The sequence below is a fragment of the Lissotriton vulgaris genome, chromosome 2_2 (genome assembly GCF_964263255.1).
Source record: "Lissotriton vulgaris chromosome 2_2, aLisVul1.2, whole genome shotgun sequence".
Classification (NCBI taxonomy): domain Eukaryota; kingdom Metazoa; phylum Chordata; class Amphibia; order Caudata; family Salamandridae; genus Lissotriton; species Lissotriton vulgaris.
In genome coordinates, this window is record NC_141688.1 from 313,676,513 (window position 1) to 313,699,488 (window position 22,976).

Consider the following 22,976-nt stretch of genomic DNA (forward strand, 5'->3'; position numbering starts at 1 on the left):
ATATGGCATAGGATACGGACTGCTCATATGATATACGACATAGGATTCTGACTGCTCAAATGATATACTACATAGGATTCTGACTGCTCATATGATATATGGCATAGGATACTGACTGCTCATATGATATACGACATAGGATTCTGACTGCTCAAATGATATACTACATAGGATTCTGACTGCTCATATGATATATGGCATAGGATACTGACTGCTCATATGATATACGACATAGGATTCTGACTGCTCATATGATATATGGCATAGGATACTGACTGCTCATATGATATACGACATAGGATTCTGACTGCTCAAATGATATACGACATAGGATTCTGACTGCTCATATGATATATGGCATAGGATACTGACTGCTCATATGATATACGACATAGGATAATGACTGCTCATAAGATATACAACATAGGATTCTGACTGCTCATATGATATACAACATAGGATTCTGACTGCTCATATGATATATGGCATAGGATACTGACCACTCATATGATTTACGACATAGGATAATGACTGCTCATAAGATATACAACATAGGATTCTGACTGCTCATATGATATATGGCATTGGATACTGACCGCTCATATGATATACGACATAGCATTCTGACTGCTCATATGATATATGTCATAGGATACTGAATGCTCATATGATATGTGCCATAGGATTCTGACTGCTCATATGATATATGGCATAGGATACTGACTGCTCATATGATATGTGCCATAGGATTCTGACTACTCATATGATATATGGCATAGGTTACTGACTGCTCATATATGTGCCATAGGATTCTAACTGCTCATATGATATAGGGCATAGGTTACTGACTGCTCATATGATATGTGCCATAGGATTCTGACTGCTCATATATATGGCATAGGATAATGACCACTCTTCAGATTTATGGCATGTAATAATTACTGTTCCCATGATATATAACAAAGGATCAGAACTACTCATATGGTATATGGCATAGGATACTGACCGCTCATCTGTTTGTGATGGTGTCAGCCATGGCATGTAATAATTACTGCTCCCATGATATATAACAAATGATCAGAGCTGCTCATGTGATATATGGCATCGGATAATGACTGCTCACCTGATATATGGCATGGAATAATTACTGTTCCCCGGATATATAAAAAAGGATCAGAACTACTCATATGGTATATGGCATAGGATAGTGACCCCTCATACGATATATGGCATAGGATAATGACTGCTCATTTGATATATAACAAAGGATGAGAATCACTCATATGGTATATGGCATAGGCTCATGACGGTTCACACGATATATGGCATAGGATAATGACTGTTCACAGGATATATAACATAGAATCAAGCCCCCTCATACAATATATGGAATAGGATAATGACTTCTTATATGATATATGTTATAGAATAAAGAGCCCTCATCGGATATATGGCATGACATAATGACCGCTCACATCATATATAACATATGATCATGATTGCTCATATGGTATATAGAATAGGAGAATGACTGTTCATGTGATATCGGTTATAGGATAATGACCCCCTCATCTGATATATGGCATAAAACAAGGAACTCTCACATGACATATAGCACAGGCTCATGTCCGCTCACATGATATAAAGCATAGGGTAATGACTAATCATGTGCTATATCTTACAGGATAATGACCACTCATTTGATGTATGTCATAGGCTAATGACCACTCACATGCTACACAACATAGGATAATGACTTCTCACAAGCTATTCAACATAGGATCATGACCGCTCATATGATATCACGGAGGCTAATGACTGCTCACATAATATAAGTAATAGGACAGTTATATGACAGTTCACATGATATATGAAATAGGATAATTAACCCTAATATGATGTAGGGTATAGGATACTGAACACTGATATGATATACTGCACTTGTCCTATAAAAACAGTCTATATAACTCTTATCCCATGTAATACTTACGTGCTCATACTATAACACACACTGACATTGTATAAGCATCCTTCAATACAATGTAAAACAGATGTCTGATGTGAGACTCCTACTCTCGAGAGGTCTGGTGGCTCAGTGGGTCAATGCATCCTCTGCAGGGATCTGTGTTTTGTCTACTTGTCGCAGGCTCACATTTTGGAAGGCTAACTAACCCGTTTATCCTCTGATTCAGTAACAATAATCATACATTATTAGTGCCTAGGTAACCCTTGGGTGAGTGTGAGCTTTACAGATGTATCTTATCGTATCTTATCTTGTCTTGTCTTGTCTTGTATTGCAATGTCTTATCTCTTATCTCATCTCATTGTATCTCATCTCATTTCACTGTATCTCATCTCATCTCATTGTATCTCATCTCAAATCACTGTATCTTATCTCATCTCACTGTATCTCATCTCACTGTATCTCATCTCACCGTATCTCATCTCATCGTATCTCATCTCATCTTACTGTTTCTCATTTCACTGTATCTCATTTCATCATATCTCATCTCATTGTATCTCATCTAATCTTACCATATCTTATCTCACCCTATCTCACCTCATCTCACCGCATCTCATCTTATCGTATCTCATCTCACCATATCTCATCTCATCTTATCTCATCTCGTCTTACTGTATCTCATCTCATTGTATCTCATCTCATCTCACTGTATCTCATCTCATCTCACAGTAACTTATCTCATCTCACCATATCTCATATCATCTCATCTCACCGTATCTCCTCTCATCGTATCTCATCTCACTGTATCTCCTCTCACTGTATCTCATCTCATCTCACTGTATCTCATCTCATCGTATCTCATCTAATCTTACTGTATCTCATCTTACCATATCTCATCTCATCTCACGATATCACATCTCATCATATCTCATCTCACCATATTTCATATCATCTCATCACACCGTATCTCATCTCATCTCAACGTATCTCATCTCATCTCACTGTATCTCATCTTACCGTATCTCATCTCAATTCATCTCACCGTATCACATCTCATCTCATCATATCTCATCTCACCATATTTCATATCATCTCATCACACCGTATCTTATCTCATCTCATCGTATCTCATCTCATCTCATCTCACTGTATCTCATCTGACCATATCTCATCTGACCGTATCTCATCTCACTGTATCTCATCTCATCCCATCGTATCTCATCTCACTGTATCTCATCTCATCACGTCTCATCTCATCGTATCCCATCTAATCTTATTGTATCTCATCTCATCTCACCATATCTCATCTCATCGTATCTCATCTCACCGTATCTCATCTCATCTCACCATATCTCATCTCATCGTATCTCATCTCACCGTATCTCATCTCATCTCACCGTATCTCATCTCATCTCATCGTATCTCATTTAATCTTACTGTATCTCATCTCACCTGTGTAGGAAGGTGGATATCTGACTCTATGGTTACCCCAACTTTTTGCCTAGTGTTTTGCTGGTTTTCGACTTAGTTGGCCTGGGATCCTGCTATTCAGGGCCTCAGGCTATCTGCTCTCCCTATAAAATGGACTCCATGTACTTTAGGTGGCCAAGCATCAACCTGGGAGTTCCTTCAGAGGCTAGTGTTTCATCCATGGGCCACTGGAAATATTGGATCAAATGCAACCATTGCCACAGAAGGCAGGAGGGAAATAGGGTCCTTATAACGAGGGGTGGCAGAGGAGGACAGGAGGCTGTGCTGGTCTTTCCAGTGGGTCTGTCCCTTTTATGGTGAACAGACATCAAGGATCAGATGAACATGTAGGACTCTCTGATCTGAGAAGGTGGAACTGAGGAGTGAACACTGAAGATACAAGGGGGCATGTACAACACTGGCAGGGGTATACATGGGCACGCAAGAGTGGCACACTAACTAATACTCCTACTACAAAGGCCGGATGAGAGGGGCGCTCACACCATGATGAGGCCTCTCTCATTTCAAGGGGGCACAGGAACACTACACATCAGCCCCTCGGTTCTGTGAGGGATGCTCAGAGCCCTTACACAACAATGGGCATCTTTGCATAGTTGTAGTGCATAGTGATGAGGCAGGGATCAGATTGCAACTCCTTCTAAGTGCTGGGAACGAGGCGTGTGAGGCATCACAGGAGACCTCATGCCACTTTCCATAGAGTGGCTGGAGCCGCAAAACATGATGCATTCTGAATGCGATAGGGGGAGTTTGTGCAATAATTGTTAGGACCACTGTCTGCACCACCTAATGTCTGTGGCCTGCACAAGCAGAGTGTAAGCTGTCAAATATTGGAGGGTTTTGACTGCTTACTCTTTGCAAACTCCTGCCATCTGCTCTCAGCAGGAGGTGCCCATTGCTGTGCTTCGCAGTCGCAAAAATGGCCGCAAAGTAGGTTTGTGGAGACCCTTGAGCATCAGGTCCCTGATTTTTGTATTTGAACACTCTATGCATTAAGATAAATGTTGTCTGTTCTATCTGTTGATCCGTATGGACTAGGGTACTTCTGAAAGTTTTGTTGGCAAAAAAGTGTTTTAGTATTTGGCATTCTATAGTTTGAGCGCCTTATTGGAGTTCTGGCGGGAAGCCCCCTGTCGGCCGGGGGAGGTCATAGCATCTGATACCCTGGCACATTGACCTCACATTTACAGACCTCCACCGCCTGTCGGTGACGTCTATGCCTTCAGAGGAGCGGCCGCCACTACAGCAATGGACGATGCTGAGTGGCCATGCTTCACGCAGTCGCTAAGCAAACCTTTTTGGTTTTCAAAAAAACATTCCCAAAGCAAAAGTATTTTTTGAAAAATAAAAACTGAATGACCCTGACACCCTGGAAGTTTTTTCCTATGGCAGTGGTTCCTAACCTATGGTCTGAGGACCCCTGGAAGACCGTGATGTCTAATCAGAGGGTCTGCAACTGTTTTACCAAATTTTAATACTATTAAAATAAATAAATGTTAATTTTATTTAAATATATACCAATAAAAAAGCAACATTGAAAATATGAAATCTTTTTCTATATTTGATTGTGAATTGCACACAATATTTCAAGAGTTGAGCATTTGCTTGGTGTATACTTGTTTTTGTCTTTTTGTGTGTTCTTTCGAGGTTCAAATCATAGACGCTGTTTAGGCTGGGGTCTTCAGCTTCCAATATTGAGTCAATGGGTTTCCGGATCCCAGTAATGATTCAGTGGGGGTCCATGGAAGTCTAGAGGTGAAGAACCGCAGTCCTAGGGTGTTTTTTTCTGTTCTGTACTTCCAAGCTTTTCCAGAAGTCTTAGAATTTTAAAAACTGTGGTGGTCCAACCCTATCCTCCTTAAGAGTTATGAGGGTCACCTTGGCTCCCACAGCCCCTCCATCTGAGACAAAGGACTGACTGGCAGGTGGACATGCCACAAGGGGGGCTGGTACTCTAGGAGGTGGAGTTGAGAGTGGATGGCAACTAAAGATAGTGCCGGGTCCGCGGAGGACCAGCTCTTGGCGGTGGGCACATTGTGAACGGTGTTGTGGGGGGGCAGCACATGGGGAACAAAGGCACATACAAGGAGGGATCAAGATTGGCCTCAAGGCGCCTTCAGGTTATCAGAGTAACACTGAGCAAAACTGGCAGCTGGTACCAGCAAGGGTTGAGAGGACACCGTTTACCACTTACGTCCATCCGGTGTGGCTGCCTGCGAAAAGAGACAAGGGTTCTGGTGGCTGAAGGGGGATGAACCCTAGCAGGAAAGTGGAAAGAGTGCAGGGAAGAAGAAGGGGTTTGAGTATTGCAATCTGAGAAGAGTAGGGAGTTGAGGGACGGTGTGTGTGGTGGATAAAGGGGGATGACCGTAGAAAAGAGGCACTGAAGACTGGATCAGAAGAAGAGGTAAGAGGGTCTCAAGAAGGGTTTGCGAGTTTATGTCACACTTTACTCAGACATGAAAAGAAGAAACATGTGGCTTGAAGTTTAGTGGTCTGTGATCAGAACCCCATGACAAAAAGAGTCCTGCTTGGAAAAGCGGCCAACATTGGTTGAATTGGCTGCCCCCTGTTTTAATTCGTCAATATGTTGCTTTCCCCCTCTTTTACTTTATTGCTTCATGTTGGTGGGAAGTACTTTCCTCTGGAGGGGAAGCCTTCCCGTAGGAAGAGGAGATGCTGGGCTCCAGTTTGTATTGTATGTGCCCTTCAGTTGTGGGTGTGAAGGCACGTGTTAGGAGATGGGCTACTTCAACATGGAGCCGGTCGGCTCCATCCAATCCTGGCGCTGCAATCAATCAATCAATCAATCAATCAATCACTCAGGGTTGGCAGAGCGGAGCTACTCACCCGTGAGGGTCTCAAAGTACTTGGGGGTACAGGGGTGGCTCCGTTGAGTGCTGGGGTCATCTGAAAAGCCAGGTCTTGAGGTTCTTCCTGAACTCGGGCGAGTGGGAGATTGCTAGATGTGGACGGCGAGCTGCGCCAGGATTGGTTGAGGGCGTTGTCTGGTCCCGTGCTGCAGGAAAGAAGAAGATCGGACCAGAGAGAGGACTGCAGGCAGATACGTTTTTTATTTTCTATTTTCTTTTCCTCCGGCCCTGTATTTGCTTCAGTTCTGCCCCAACCCCCACCCTCCCAGTCCCAATAGCTGGCCGCCATCACTGTTACGTTTCTCCCTTTCTGAGTTATCAATTGATGGATGCAAAGCATCCTTTTTCTTCCTGACTCTTACAAAAAACCTTTCATTCTCAGGGGTCTTGACCTATCGTCCACCGGGCTCGCTGTTCAATTTCTTCTCTAGCAGATACTTTTTATCCTCTAGTACATCATTAAGCAACTTTTTGGCAGGGGATTTTAATTTACAGTTTGAAAATGTCAGCTTCCCTGGAGTGAATTCTTTTCTATGGGACCTGGAGAGCTTGCAGCTCATGTACTGAGTTCACAACCCCATGCATAGGTTTGGTCACACTCTACACCCTGTGTTTCCTAAACTCGGCATGAAGCCCCGCTTCCTCTGAGCTGCTCGGGCCATCTCACCATTCCCATCTTTATAGAGCACAGTGGGATCTAGGTGGATCATGACTCCATAACAACCTGGTCGCATCAGTGGACCAAAGGGGCTCCTGTGAGGGTTTGCCAAGCACTTGAGGCAAGTCCCCATCTTAGAGAAGTGCGCAGATAGGGCCAGTAAAGACACTCACGACTGGACCACAAGGGCCTTCGATCAGTTCGCACCTCTCACGAGGCCGGCTTCTTGCAGGCAAAGGCCTTCGGCGAGTTGGTTTTGCAAAGACCTATTGGCCATGAAGAAGAAATGCAAGGCTCTTGAGGGCCTTTTGCGCAAATCTAACAATTCATTGTATAGAGCTGACTACGTAGCATCAATGCATTCAACAATCTTGTCGAGACTTCTATTCAACAAATATTCAGTCCACCTCCAACACTTCTAGAGAGATTGTCTCTCTATTTCACTCGCTCCCCTCACTGGCACCAGTTTCTTCTTCCACCTCGTCAGTGGTCGAGAGATGCGATACCTTAACCTCCTTCTTTCCTCAAGGATTGTTTACACCTCTGCCTCTTTCCCTGCTAAAGCCAGAGGCTCTCCAAGCCTGACCTCTGCTTCAACACATCTGAGGATAGCTCTGGGCTTTTGAAATTCAATGCTATTGAACCGGCTGAGATGGCTCTGCTGTGGTTCTCTGTGAAGCCGGGCTCTCAATTAGACCCAGCATCCCGCTCTATTCGAGGCCATGGCTCTGTGGTGCTCCAGCCTGCTCTGTCTGGTTCGATAAGTCATTCCCTAGCTTCTGGTTGTGTTCCCCACAGATGGAAGCATGCTAAGGTAGTTCCACTCCTGAAAAAGACTCTGCTTCATCCTTCGAAACCTAAGAATTGTTCTTCAATCTCTCTTTTCTCAAAACACATTATATTAGTCTGCACAAATATAAATGCAAAGCCCCCGGTCAACGGGTTCTGTTGCACACATCAGTGAAGCAGGCACAGCAGTGTCAGACATTTTCATACAATACAAACACCCCCCCTCCCCCAACAACCCCCCCCCCCACCCCACCCGGTTGCACTGCTACCATGTACCAGTTTACTGAGACCAATAAGAGAAACAATGATCACATGCCAAAACCGTCAGAGCACTACCAACGTGCTCCAGCACTCCCGAATGATTAAAATGTCAGAGTGGAGTCGTTTTCCGGGGGGGGGGGAGGGGGGAGGGGGTCAAGGTACAGCCCACTGAAGTCCGCCCACCTTTTCCAAATACGAAAGTGCTTACGGGGGCAACCCCTGGCTAGGAAGACAGGCTGCTCCAGCCCCATACAAAAGTCCATGCAGTTCCTCAAGGCGGCCAGAGGCGGGGCCAGAGGTGCCTTCCAAGCTCTAGCTATGTCCCGTTTGGCCAAGGTCAAACCAAGCAAAAATAGGTGACGTTTATATCGATTGCCTCCAACCCCCTCCATAACATGCAACAAAGTCAATTTCGGTTCTCTGGACAGTTCCCATGCCAATACTTCTGATAGACATCGAAAGACCTCGGTCCAGAGTCTATGCAGCGCCGGGCAATCCCATGTTGTGTGCAAAAGTGTACCTACCTCAGAGCCACATCGCAGGCATTCAGGGGACCCTATCATACCCGCCTTCCACAGGCGCTCCCTGGTGAAATATGTGCGGTGAAGGTATTTGAATTGTACAAGTCTCAGACGTGTGGAAATAGCCGCCCCCCTGGGACTCGCCAGGGCCTCCATCCAGTCTTCCTCCTCTAATTCCCCAACATCCCCCACCCACGCCTCCCGCAACCTCTGTAGGTCTGGGGAACAGTGCCGCACCAGGGGCTGGTATATACAGGATAGTTTTTTGTCTGGCAGTTCCCCCATAAACAGCTGGGCTTCAAGTGGGCTAAAGTCTGGAAGGGTGTCTATGTCCGTCAGGTATGGTGTCAGTGCATGTTGGAGTTGGAGAAAGAAAATGAATTGAGAGCGGGGCATCCCAAAGTCGTTCTGCAGATCTTGGAACGACTTCAAGGTATCGCCTGACATCACGTCCCCAAAGTGGAGATTCCTATGGCATCCCACCCGCCAAAACCCCTGAGGGTCAGCAATTGGGGCAAGCGACCATTTTGCCAAAGGGGGTCTCCCGAGTAAGGACGTTCCACCATCCCATCCAGCGCAGTCCTTGCCGCCAGACAGAGAAGACCACTTGCGTGGCGGGTGGAAGATTCCGCCGAAGCGGTGCTGAGTACAGAAGGACATGGATTGACGACGAACCCATCAGGTGGCGCTCAACAGCATATGCTGGATTCTTCCTGTCCCCGTACCACCAATCATTGAGGACCAGAAGATGCGCGGCTTGATAGTACGAGAGTATATCAGATGTGGCGATGCCCCCACAAACGTGGACCAAAAGCATGTCCGCAGCGCACCCTGACTGTTCCACCCTCCCACAGGAATCAGCATCAGTGCCGAATTAACCTGTTGAAACCAGCGAGGCGGAACGGGGTAGGAATGATTCTGCAGTTGATACACAAGTCGTTGGAGCATCACCATTTTAAAAATTGCCGATCTCCCAAATATGGACAGTGGCATGCGGCCCCATGCCTTCATATCCTCCCGCGTGCGATCCCACAGCGGGGCAAGGTTATGAGCGTCGGAGATACCTGCATCTGCAGACAAAAAGACTCCCAGGTACTTAATTCCTCCTGGGGCCAACTGTAAGCCTGCTGGCCAGTCACCCGCCGGCCGCCTGCCGCCCAGGACCCACAAGGTTTATTTACCCGGGTTAACATAGAGGCAGGAGGACTCCCCGAAGATCTGCAAGATGCGCAGCAGCCGTGGCCCTGATCGATCAAGGTCCGTTAGGAAGAACAATGCGTCATCAGCATATGGTGCTATCTTGTCCGTAAGGCCCGTGGACCAGCGAAAACCTTTGAGCTGGGCGTCGATGCGCACCCACGCGGCTAAAGGCTCCATGGCCAGCGTGAACAGGTATGGGGAGAGGGGACACCCCTGTCGCGTACCCCTCTGAACCGGAAATGGCCGGGACACAGCCCCCCCAATTCACATGGAGGCAGTGAGACCGGTGTACAACAGCTGCACGTAGGCCAGAAAGCGAGGACCTATATTAAGGCGGCGCAGCAGGGCAAGCAGGTAGGTCCGACTTAGGGAATCAAAAGCACGGTCCATGTCTGCCAGGAACAGGGCAGCCCGCTCGTCCAGATGTTTCCAGGCCGAGACCGCCACCTGGGCACGCCTGATATTATGTCGGGTGGCCCTCCGGGGCATAAAGCTCTCCTGGTCAGGGTGGACCAGGTCCGTAATATGGGGCTTAAGCCTATTGTCTATGGCCATGACCTTGGCTTCCGAATTGATCAGTGATATCGGGCAGTAGGACGCGTGGTTCTCCGGAGGTCGTCCCGGCTTCAGGAAGACCACCCCCTCGGCGTGCCTCCAGTCCGGCGGGAGCACCCCACTGTCTCGCACTTCCTCGATCACCGGGCGCAGGCGTGGGCCCAGCTGCACATGGAACCGTTTGAAAAATTCGCAAGGAAACCCGTTGGGGCCCGGCGCCTTGCCTGGGTTGAGCTCGCCTAAGGCAGAGCCCAGCTCCTCATCCGTGAAGGGCCTGTCCAACAGGTCTCGCACCTCATCCAAAACCGACCGCGGGGGGAGGTCATCAATGAACTGCTGAACAGTCTCAGCCGGTAGGCATTCCAGGGGCGCTTACAGTCCCTCAAAGTATGTCGCGAAGCTCTCTGCGATATCCGACGGCTCTGAGATCGGTGAACCCGCCGGGTCCAACAACTGGGGCAACAGCTGGGCATGGATAGTGCCCTGACACAGGCGGTGTAGCATCTTACAGGACTTGTCCCCCCATTGGTACACCCGACTACGAGTGGCAAGCCAGGCCTGCCTCGCCTCCTCAAGTAAGACTGCCGTGTATTGCTGCTGGGCTAGGACTAGTCGCCGCCCTATCAATCTACCACTCTCCTCCCTACATCTGCGCTCCAGTATTTCCATCTCCGCCTCACGCCTTACCAGATCCCACCGCCTCTCCGCCCGTGCCGCCACACACCAGGATATGTCTACCCCGCGTAGGGTAGGTTTGAGGGCCTCCCAGAGGGTTGTCTGGGAATCCACTGAGTTATGATTGGTGGTCAGATAGTTGTCAATTTCCCGAGACATATGGTCTCTATAGGGGGCCTGTAATAGCTGCCAACCAGACATACGCCAACAAAACGGAAGCCCAGACGGCCCTACTCTAAAGGCAAGGGCCACCGGTGAGTGATCCGACAGAGCCCTTGGCAGGATATCGGAGGCCACGATCCTCTGAGCCTGACCCCTAGGGACGAACAAGTAATCCAATCTGGAGAACGAACCATGTACTGAGGAGAAATATGTGTATTCTCGGCTCGCGCCGTGCCTAAACCTCCAGACATCTGTCCAGTCCAACCCCGTGGCGAGGGCCCGGAGTTTGGTGGGGCAGTCTCTCCACATCCACATCTAAATCTGCGTCAGTCGTCCCCCTCCGCCATCGATCCAGGCGCAAGTCTATCACGTCGTTCCAGTCGCCCCCAAATACGGCCAGGGTGTCGGGCATACCACTCCAAAGGGACATAACCTTCTCCACCAGAGATCACTGTAGTGGCGGCGGGGCGTAGACGCTGCCAAAGGTCACCCTATCTCCCCCGACCCTCCCCTATACTAAGATGTACCTACCCTGTGGGTCAGACCAACTCTGCTCATGTGTAAAGGAGATTCTGCGATGTATGAGGACTGCAACCCCCCGGGAGCCCCTTGTAAAGCCTGCATGGAAAACATGTGATAACCCAAAGCGTTGGAGGCAAAGTGCTTTCGTCCCCAGTAGGTGGGTCTCCTGGAGCATTAAGACATCAGCCCCGGCTCTCTTAACATAGCGGAGTACCACCCCCCGCTTCACCTTATCTAAAACCCCCCGCACATTCCAACTCACAATGCACACGGTGCCTGGAGCTACCCGCCCCTCACTCTGAACAGGCGACATTCGACAATAGCACTATATGAGCCACTAAGGCCCCAACGGTCTAGCATGCACACAACCCAAGATACAGACAGCAGCAGATTAAGAGCAACCCAAACCCCCCCCATCCCAACTCCCTTCTCTCAAACTAAATTTAATCAGGCACTCACTGCGAAGGGCAACCCTGGGGGAGTGGGAGTGGAAGAAATTAACACCAACCTGGCCCAGCGAATCACAGAAGCTCTGGACCTGGTGGCCCCACTTGGTGTGGCAAGGGTGGGGGCCGTGTTCAGAGAACGGCACCATGGTATAATGAGGAGGTGCGAGCGGCCAAAGTAGCATGTAAACGTGCAGAGAGGCAATGGAGGATAGCCTTCACTGCCCATGCTAAAGCAGGGTATATAGCCAACAGGCGTATCTACCATAGATTGATCAGGAAGGCCAAAACGTTGTACTTTGGCAATAGGATTGAAGAAGCAGAACATTCCACAAAAGAACTATTTTCAATCTACAAATCACTCTCGGTAGGGAAGCCTGCAGTGGTGCCCAAGGAGCTTTGCTCGGCGGAGGGCTGTGATCGTATAGCAGAGTTCTTTGCAAACAAGGTGGCGAAGATATACACCACCTTCTCCCAGCAGGCTGGTAACAGCCCTAAGCTCTTGGAAACCACTAAGGTAAAAGGGAAAAAGCGGTTGACCATTTTCTCTACCCCGCCTACTGAGGAACTTGTCCGCATTTGCGGGTCCATAAAATCTGGTTCCCCGAGGGACCCTACTACTCCCAGTCGGCTGAAGGGTAGTTTGCAAGTACTGGAACCCTATTTCCGCCATCTACTAGATACCTCTTTTGAGACTCAGACTGTTCCTATTGCTTGGAAACAAGCAATTGTACTTCCTCTCCAGAAAAAAGCTAATGTCAGCTTTGAAAAACTAGAAAATCTCCGCCCCATTTCTCTCCTGCCTTATATGGCTACGGTTGCGGAAAAAATAGCAAACTTACAACTCATGAAGTTTGTGGAGGAGGCCTCCCTGCTCCATGACTCTCAGTTTGGCTTCCGTCCCCGTCATTCGACGGAGTCAGCACTTCTTATGGCGGTAGAAACCCTGCGACAGGGTGTGGATGAAGGCCAAATTATGGCCTTGATCCTACTAGACCTAAGCGCAGCATTCGACACTGTAGCACATTCCACCTTGCTACAGTGTCTGAATGAAGGAGGGGTATTAGGAGCAGCGCTTGGCTGGATTCGATCCTTCCTGTCAGACAGGTGTTTTCAGGTTCGCCTGGGTGACTGCTATTCGAAAGAGATTGGGCTGGGCCAGGGCGTGCCTCAGGGCTCGTCCCTGAGCCCGACCCTATTCAATCTCTATGTCTCACCTTTAGCAACAATTGTAGGAAGATACGGTCTGCACTTGGTGTCCTATGCCGACGACACGCAGCTGGTCATCTCCCTCTGGCGTGCACCCGGTCTTGCGGCAGACATCTTCAGGGATTGTATGCAAGATCTGGCAACCTGGATGTCCGCAAACTGTTTGAAGTTGAACGGTAGCAAGACCGAGGTGCTCGTGGTGGGGGGAGGGCCGTCTGCTTGGTCGTCGGCATGGTGGCCCCCCTGCCTGGGAGAAGTTCCAGTCCCATGTCAGGAGGCAAGGAACCTTGGAGTGCGGCTGGATGCGGATCTGGCCTTTGGCCCCCAGATTGGCCGGGTGGCAGGGGTGTGCTTCAGCGTTCTGAGAATATTAAGGAAGGTATTAGATCTCCTCCCTATCGCGGCTCGCAGGACATTGGTGCACGCCCTGGTCACATCGCGATTAGATTATGGGAATCTGTTGTATCTGGGGGCCACGGGCAAGGTCATGGGCCGCCTCCAAGTGCTGCAAAACGCCAAGGCGCGTTTAGTTCTAAGGCTCCCTAAGAAATCTCCCTCTAAAGCAGCGCTTCAGGCACTGCACTGGCTCCCTGTAGGGAAAAGGGTGGAGTTTAAAGCTCTTTCCACATGTCATCGCATTTTGAGCGGCAAAGCTCCTGCTCCGCTTCAGAGTCTGGTGACCTGGTATGAGCCCACGCGCAATCTTCGCTCCTCCCGCACTGGGTTACTGAAGGTCCCGAGAGTAAGGAAGGCTCGCATGGGAGGGAGATCCTTCAGATACCTGGCCCCCAGGTGTTGGAATGCTCTGCCTTTGGAATTGCGCCTGGAACCGTCTGAGACCATGTTCAGGAAAAAACTCTAAACCCATTTATATAGTAGTTAGACTTCTTTAAGGGTGGGTTGGGCGGCTTCTTCCACTTATCATAGCGCGGGGACACGCCGGTGCGCGTAACCAGGCGCTTTATAAATGTCCAATAATAATAATAATAATAACCACCAACTCCCACCCACCATCCCCCACCGCGCACCTCCCAACTTGGAAGCACCTGTCGTGGTTGGATCGCGGCCTGGTCCCCTACGGGGAACCGAGAACTACCCCCTCGAATGGATCCCCAGAACACAACCCATAACTAGGGCGAAACCCATCTGCCCTTCATACAACTTCCCTCCCCCCTACTGCCTTCCCCAGCAATCAAGTTCACCATAAGTCAGCAGTCTCAATAAATCAGTTCAGCTTGTCCAAGGACTTCGGCCCCAAGTCTTATCCTGCATCTCAGCTGGTCAAGTGTACCTTACATCAGCCATGCAACAGGTCCGGAATCAAGGGTCCGTCTGAGGTAGGTCAAGATTGTCCTTCTTGTTTGCTGCCGCACCCCCGGATTTGTAGCGCTTCCGCGACCTGGACCTCCAATTGCTCAGGCTGCGGGATCGACGGGGGGCCTGCCCCTGTGCCCCACTCGACGAAGAGTCCGAGTCCCGGCCCGGCGGTGTATGCACCCTAATTTTCACTGTTTAATCAGTCCAGAAGAACACCTCCTCCGGGGTATCAAAGAACAGAGTACGGGACTGATAAACTACTCCTAGGTGGGCTGGGTACCGTAAAGCATATGGAAGTTTAAGATCCCGCAGTCGTGCCTTCGCCGTCGTGAATGACTGCCTCTGGGCTGGACGAGCTAAGTATAGTCCGGAAAGATAAGGATCTTGTGGTTGTCATACATGAGTGGTTCCTTCTCCCGTGCCTGGCATAGGATAGTGTCCCTAACATGGTAGTTCAACAATTTGGCGATCACCGCCCGAGGACGGGACCCCACCGGCGGCTTTTGTGTAAGGGCCCTGTGCGCCCTCTCCACCACTAAACATCTGGAAAGGGAGTCGGGCGGGAGCCAGCCCTCTAGCCACTGAGTCAGAAACTACTCCATGCTGCCCTTCTCGCAACCCTCCGGGAACCCCACGAACCTCAGGTTGTTCCGCGGGGCCCGTCCTTCCGCGTCCTCCACCCTGAGCACCAAGCCCCTCTGGTGTCCCTCCATGCTGGCCACCTTTTTCTTTAGGATTGCCACGTCATCTTCCACTTCCACTTCAAGTTATCCTCATTTCAGCCTCCGTGATGCGGGCCACAGCATTCCATAGATCCTGGCGCAGCAGCGTGACATCTGCCCCCACAGCCCCGATCTTTGCATCCAGCATATCTTGAGACTGGGTGATCGCCGCCATAAGCGCCGCGTTGTCCGGCCCTGATGCTTGCTGGCTTCCGGTGGCCCCGGCGCCGCCGTGCGGTCCAGTGAATTTATCTATCGGACCCTGCTACGAGGCTCCACCACCACTTCCGCCTCTGGTCATGATGGACCGCGTCGGGAATGGTTTAGGGACTCCCCAAATGTTCATCGGTCTCCCAAATACCACTTCATATGGTGTAAGCCCAGATTGTGAATGTGGCACTGATTTTATGAACAACAATGCTAAGGGTAGTGCATCAGGCCATTTCAAAGACGTGGAAGCCAGTATTTTCGCTAATTTCAATTTCACCTACTAATCCTGGTGATTGTGGGTGGAAAACTGCATGGAAATTCTGTTTGAACCCTAATCCTTTCAGGACATACTCAACGACTTGCCCAATAAAATGAGGTCTGTTGTCACTACACAAAAGTTTACAAACACCATACTTAGGGAAAAACTCCTTTAAAAGCACCTTCACTGTAGTAAGAGCTGTATTATCCTTTGTAGGGTATGCCTCTATCCATTTACTGAAGGCACATACCACCACTAGAACATACTTTAAGTTGATACAGTGTTCAAGTTGTATATAATCAATTTGCAAAACTTCAAAAGGTGCAGTTGGTGTAGCAAACCCTCCTGTAGGAGTCTATGTCCCTTTTCCAGGCTTGTACTGCCAACAGATCAAACAAGACTGTACTACTCTCTTAGCTGTGCTGGCAATTTCTGGATGCTCCCAAACTTGCGTAAGCAATTTTGTTATCGCTAGAGCTCTGTGTGCCAGCCCATGTGCCATTTGAACCATAGGCTGTAAATAGGCTATAGGCAGTTTCCACTTATCCATCTCTTTGTTTCGCCAACAGCCCTCTTCATCCAACATTCCCTCTTTAGACCATTGCTCAAGCTCTTCCACAGAGGCAGATCTCTGTATATCTAAAACTTCTTGTCTAGCATCATGCCAACGTTCAGCTTGTGACTTCACAGCATACATAGATGTAGTACTTCGTTGTATTGTCTCACGAGCTACGCGATCTGCAAAGGCATTGCCTTGTCCTGTCTTATCAGTCACTTTCTTGTGTGCGCTATACTTCACAATAGCTATTTTCTTTGGATATGTCAGTACAGTCAAAAGGTTATGCACTAATTCTCTGTGCATTATCTGCATCCCGTGGGAAGTAAGAAAGCCTCTTTCCTTCCAAAATAGGCCAAAATCATGGGCAACTCCAAAAGCATAGCGGCTGTCTGTATAGATGTTCACACGCAAGTCAGTGCTAAGTTCACACGCTCTTGTCAAAGCTATTAGCTCAGCTGCTTTAGCTGACTTCTGTGGAATACGAGCTGTCTCCCCTACTGTCTGAAGTGTCGTAATTGCATATGCAGCTGAAGTCGTGCTATCTGGTAACTTCAAACAGGACCCATCAACCCACAGTTCCCCATCTACATCTGAAAGAGACGTATCTTGCAAATCAACGCAACCCTTTGTCTGTTCCTCAGTAAGGAATATGCAATCGTGAGACTCCTGTGACTGAGTCTGAGTCCCTGGATATGGTAACAGAGTACTGGGTTCAGAGTCGCACACCGCTTCAAGGTAATGTGAGGGGCTAACAGTGTCCATTCGTATACTGTCAAACGAGCACTAGTTAAGTGTTGCGTTTTAGTCTGATTCAAAAGGGCATCGACCGCATGGGGTACAAGCACCAACAGTTTATGTGACAAAACTATCCCTTCACTCTGACGTATGGACACAGCTGTTGCTGCAACTGAACGGAAGCACCCAGGCAATGCACGAGCAACAGGAAACAAGAACCGCTGAAAAATATGCACAGGGGCGCTGCTTGTCACCATGTGTCAGTACTAAAACTGACAATGTACACCCATCTTTCTCATGTACATAGAGTGTAAAAGCCTTCATATAATCTGGAGTGCCTAACACTGGTGCAGAACAAAGAGCTTGGCGTAACTGACAAAAAGCATCCTGGCATTCATCTGTCCGCAGAAGGGGCATTGGAGTGTCTTTAGTCAAAAGCGCTAGCAGGGGTTTAACAATGTGCGAAAAACCTGATATCCATTGCCTACAAAACAAAGTTAGACCAAGGAATGCAGGGACATCTTTCTGAGTAGAAGGCAGTGGTGTGTCTAAAATTGCTTGAATACGATCTGGTGTAAGTGCACGTCCCTCCTTAAACAGAAGGTGACCTAAGTAGGTAACCTTCGTTCTACAATATTGCAATTTCTTCCGTGACACTTTATGGTGGTGTGTAGCAAGAAAAGAAAGTAAAGACAAAGTACATTTTTCACACTGTTCAGGCATATCGGCTGCCAACAAGATATCATCGACTTATTGTATGAGAGCCACTCCTTTAGGCTAAGTGAATGAATCAAGTTGTCTTTTCAATGCTTGACTGTAAATGCTAGGACTCTCAGTGTACCCTTGAGGAATTCTACAAAATCTGTACGATCGATTATTCAAAGTGAAACCGAACAAATATCGGCTATCAGGATGAATAGGAATCGAGAAGAAAGCATTCTTCAGGTCCATCACAGAAAAAGTAGATGATGTCGGAGGAACTAAGGTAAGCAATGTCGTTATGTCAGAAACCACAGGGTATTGCGGTACTACAATCTTGTTAACTTTTTGCAAATCAATGATGAATCTGTAAATCCTAGTGTCAGTGTCTTTTTTCAATATAGGAAGAATAGGACTATTGCATACAATTTAAGAAACTTCTTCCACAACCCTCACTTTAATCAAATCATGGACAATACGTATAAGTGCTTCTTCGCCTTCTTGAGAAATTTTATATTGAGGCAATTGTGGCAATGAAGCGCCCTCCTTGACATTAATATGTACTGGTGGAATAACCATTTGCCCTACTTCGGTGTCTGAAGTAGCCCACAAAGTAAGAGGGAGTGAAGCTAATGCAACGTCCTCTTTAACAAGACAAGATCTTTCAATCACGGGGTAGTTGTCATTTAAAATAACACGTACTCCTTCTGGAGAACATCATATTGTAGCCCTGAAATATTTGAGCATATCAAGACCCACAATATTGTCTGGTGTGTTCGGAGAAAGCAAAAATGGACATGGAGCAGTAAATTTGTCAACATGGAATGCAAGTGGTTGTGATAGTGGGTTAAGGGAAGGTGTTCCATCTAAACCTATCGATGTAATGGTTAAGCAAGACAGGGGAGCCCTTGGAACCAAGTGTTTTAATTAGGCGCTACGAGTAGCTCCTGTATCAACCAGAAACTGATCAGTAGAACTCAAAACATGTTCTGTAACATGTATGTATGTAGGCATATTTATATAGCGCGACTGTCACCCAAAGGGCATCCTGGCGCTTTGACCACAGAACATTCCTACCGATGTCAATTACACTGCCTTCGGAAAAAGGTAGGTTTTAAGGTCCTTTCTAAAAGACGTGAGATCCTGCTTGCACCTTAGGGCCAGAGGTAAGGAGTTCCAAAGCTTGGCGGCCGTAAAGCTGAAAGAGCGCCCGCCCATCCTCACCCTTTTTATCTTAGGAACAGTCACCAAGAAGGTCGAGGAGGATCTCAGAAGTCTGGCAGCAGAGTACCAAGAAAAAAGACCTTGCAGTACCACTGGACCCAGCCCATGCAAGGCTCTAAAGACCAAGAAAGCTGATTTAAAACAGATCCGTTTTTGCACCGGTAACCAGTGCAGGTCTGAGAGGGCGAGAGAGGACGAAGCAGACCATGGCCGCGATAGCGCCAGTTTAGCAGCCATGTTCTGTACCCGCTGTAGCTTCATAATTAGAGTGCCGGGGGCTCCCAGAAGCAGTGCGTTGCAGTAGTCTAACCTACTGAGGATGATACTCCGCACTGCTTCCGTCCTCGCTGAATGAGGAAGTAGTGGCAGAATCTTCCGCAACATACGCAACAGCAGCAAACAGGTCGCCGTGGTTTTGTTAACGAAGGCGTCCTGCTGGAGACTAGACCCGAGCAGGACACCTAGGTTACGGACTGAGTCTGCCGCTGCGATAGTGCCTAAGGTAGAAGAAGGCCAAAGTCCCTCAGGCAGAGGGCGAGGCGTACGATCTACCGAGCAGTAGAGAGCTTCAGTTTTTGCCCCATTGAACTGTAACGAGTTCTGACGCAACCAATCCGCAGCTGCTGACATGCATTGGTGAAAGGATTCCAGGGAGACCACATCCCTGCCCTCGATGGAAAAAATAAGCTGAGTGTCATCGGCATAATTGATGACAGACATGCCGAATGACTTAATCAGACTTATTAGAGGGCGAAGGTATAAGTTGAAAAGAATCGGGCTAATTGCAGAGCCCTGTGGCACTCCCTGTTTTACCTCTCTCACCGCCGAACGAAACGGCGGCAAAGCCATAGATTGTCGCCTGTTACAGAGGTATGATGCCAGCCAGCCCAAGGCTGAGCCAGCTACCCCGGACTCCCGGAGCCTGCTTAGTAGAACCGCATGGTCCACCGTGTCGAACGCGGCCGACATGTCAAGCAACACCAGAACGCTGCTCCTCCCATGTCGACACGCGAACGCAGGTCGTCCAAAACGGCCACCAAAGCAGACTCCGTGCCGTGGGCCGGCCTAAACCCAAATTGGGCCACGTCCAAAAGGTCGTTGGATTCAAGATAGCTGGACAGGACTCTAGTGACCAATTTCTCTAAGATTTTTATTGAGAAAGGCAAGAGTGAAATAGGCCTATAGTTGGTCGGACATAAAGGGTCCAAGGTGGCTTTTTTTAGCAGTGGGGTAATTACTGCCAGTTTCCAGCTATCCGGGACCGTGGCCGTGGTCAATGACTGGCAACAGATGGAATGGAGCGGAGGGAAGAGCTCTGCCTGGAACACCTTCCAAAACTTATGTGGCAAGGGGTCTAGCGGGGAGCCGGATGACACACCATTCGCCAACAGACAGAAATCCTCCAGGGAGGGAATAGGAAAGCAGGTCAGCTGAGGCTGTACTGCTTCCTCCATAATCACCTCCCGAGCTACTCCGCTGACTAGTTCCACGGAGCACAAATCAGAGTGGCTAGATAGATCGGGGGCCGAAAGTCCCGCCAAGATGGTATTAATTTTTTCCTCAAAAGCCAGGGCTAATGAGTCGCATAGTTCCTGCGAGGCCGGAATGGCAGATGTAGCACAGGCTGGGTTGGAGAGATTTTTAACCAACTTAAACAAGGTTTGTGACTTGTTCCCAGCTTTGTACAATGTGGCCTCGAGAAGCTTAGCTTAACATAGGGACCCTTTTGATCTACTGGAACTTCAACTGGTTCTTTACCCAATCCTAGGCAATCCTATGCATAAGCAGAATCTGTCAAATCAGACGGCATATAATTGGACATTTGATATTGATTTTGTCTATCAAAAGTGTTAAACCCATCCTGTCCACGTGTATTAGCATCAAACCTAGCATGATCATTCGCGCTTTCTCTAGGCCCTGAATATCCTGAGCGATTTCTCGTTTGTCCCCGTCCACGTGGATACTGCTGAGCACGCAGTGCTGGACAATCAGAAGCCCAATGTCCAAATTTCCTGCAGTACACACACTGGTCAACAGACAAATTCGAACGAGTATAAGAAGGAAAAGACGAACCATAAGATCCACGTTCACCGCTATCACTACCTCTAGAAGGCGGACCATAAGCCTGAGCCAACATAACCTTCGTTTTTAACTCTTTAGTCTTCTTATCCTTACTGCCCTTCGCTTCTAACTCCTGTCATTCATAATACTGAGCCATAGTCAAAAGAAAAATCGGAGAAGAGGTAGTCCATGAACTCTCACTGGCCTTTTTCTAGCTATTCCTGGCAACAGGTTTGCGACATATTTATCGAAGAACAAATGCCTGCCTGTGTTACCCGTCAATGACTGGCCGCTAAAATCGTGGAATGCCTCCTCAAAGCATGTAAAGAAGTCAGAAACTGATACATCTGCTTTTTGCTTGCAAGACGCTTAAACAGTCCAATCTATCTTTTTAGGGGGAATAATCGTCTTTAACTTTACTATTATAGCTGCGAGAAGATCTAAAATTAACTGACATGGTTTCTGTGCGGGTTCCTTTTCTACATCCAGTCGTTCTATCTTTCCATAATGCCCCAAAAGTCGCACAATCATCAACTTTCCGAACAGTTCTCAACATATCAGGGGGTAATATCAATCCAAAAAAACAGGTCAATATCAGGCAGTCATAGTGCAAGAGCTAATGGCTCCCTCAACTTCCTCATAAAAAGCGGCTGGATTTTTCCGTGGATCAGGTAATGCAGTTTTAAGAGCCATAACATCTGCTCTATTCCAAGGAGTGTAAACCCAATTATAAACAAAATAACCCTTTTCATCAGCAGAATCCTTATTCTCACTTGTTCCCTCGACTCTAGGAGGAACATAAAAAAGGTGCGGCTTCCTGCATAGGTTTCGCATGAACTATCATAGTCTTATCTTTTCCGAAGATAGAAGCTAGTGCCACGCCAGTCTGAGATGTTTGTGCAGCTAATTCTGCTGCCTTTTTCTCTTCTCGCTAACGGACTGCATCAGCACGCAGTTTAACCAAACGCCTGATTGTATCAGCCACCGGAGAAAAAACAAAAAGGCCATCACACATTTGCTTAGAGTCACTTGCTACATCATCGGGCTCAAATTCCTCAGAATGATTCCTAAACTGCTCAAGGACCTCTGCGGCAAATACCTCAGTAAAATACATTTGCTCCCTTTCCTGCCAACCTTTCATATCATCTAAAAGTTCAGAAGCAGGAGCAACACTACGAACGGCTTTACGAGCAACAGATTTAAGCTGAGACGCACGCTCAGAGGACAACATAGAACGAGTTTCCCGTACTTTCTCCTGGTCTGTAGAAGAGTCTTCATCTAACTCATGAGGAGCAGAAGGAAAAATATATGAAGGTGGAGAACGATCTAATAACAAGAAATCATCTTGCTGTTTATTAAGGATAGGATAAAGGGGCCGCCGAACAGCATATTGGCCAGTTACCTGTAAATGGCGCTCCCTATCCTCTCTCTCTTTTAGTTCTTTCATTTCTTTATTTTTCATTTCTTACGCTTTTGAGACAATGTTTTTTCGCTGTTCTTTTTCAATCAAGGCTTGTTTACGCTTCATTCGGTCACGCACTTCTTTCTCCCACATTCGTCCACAGTCAAACATATCTTGCCTAGTCTTTGGCTTAAACATACATTGTTCCGCATACTGAATCTTTCGTAAATCAAATGACCCATGCATAGGCAACGCAACTCAGGATCCTTGCGGGTGTATTTATTCCATAACGTGCTGTACATTATAGAAGAAATACCATATTTATTATACATGTCCCTCTTAGGCGTCCCCTCCGGGGGGCCGGTTGTGCTTCATCAAGTCTCTAACTGGTACCACTACAAAAGCAACACATCCTACGAAGTGTGCTAGAAACAGGCATGCCAAAAATAGTGCAGAATATGCAGTA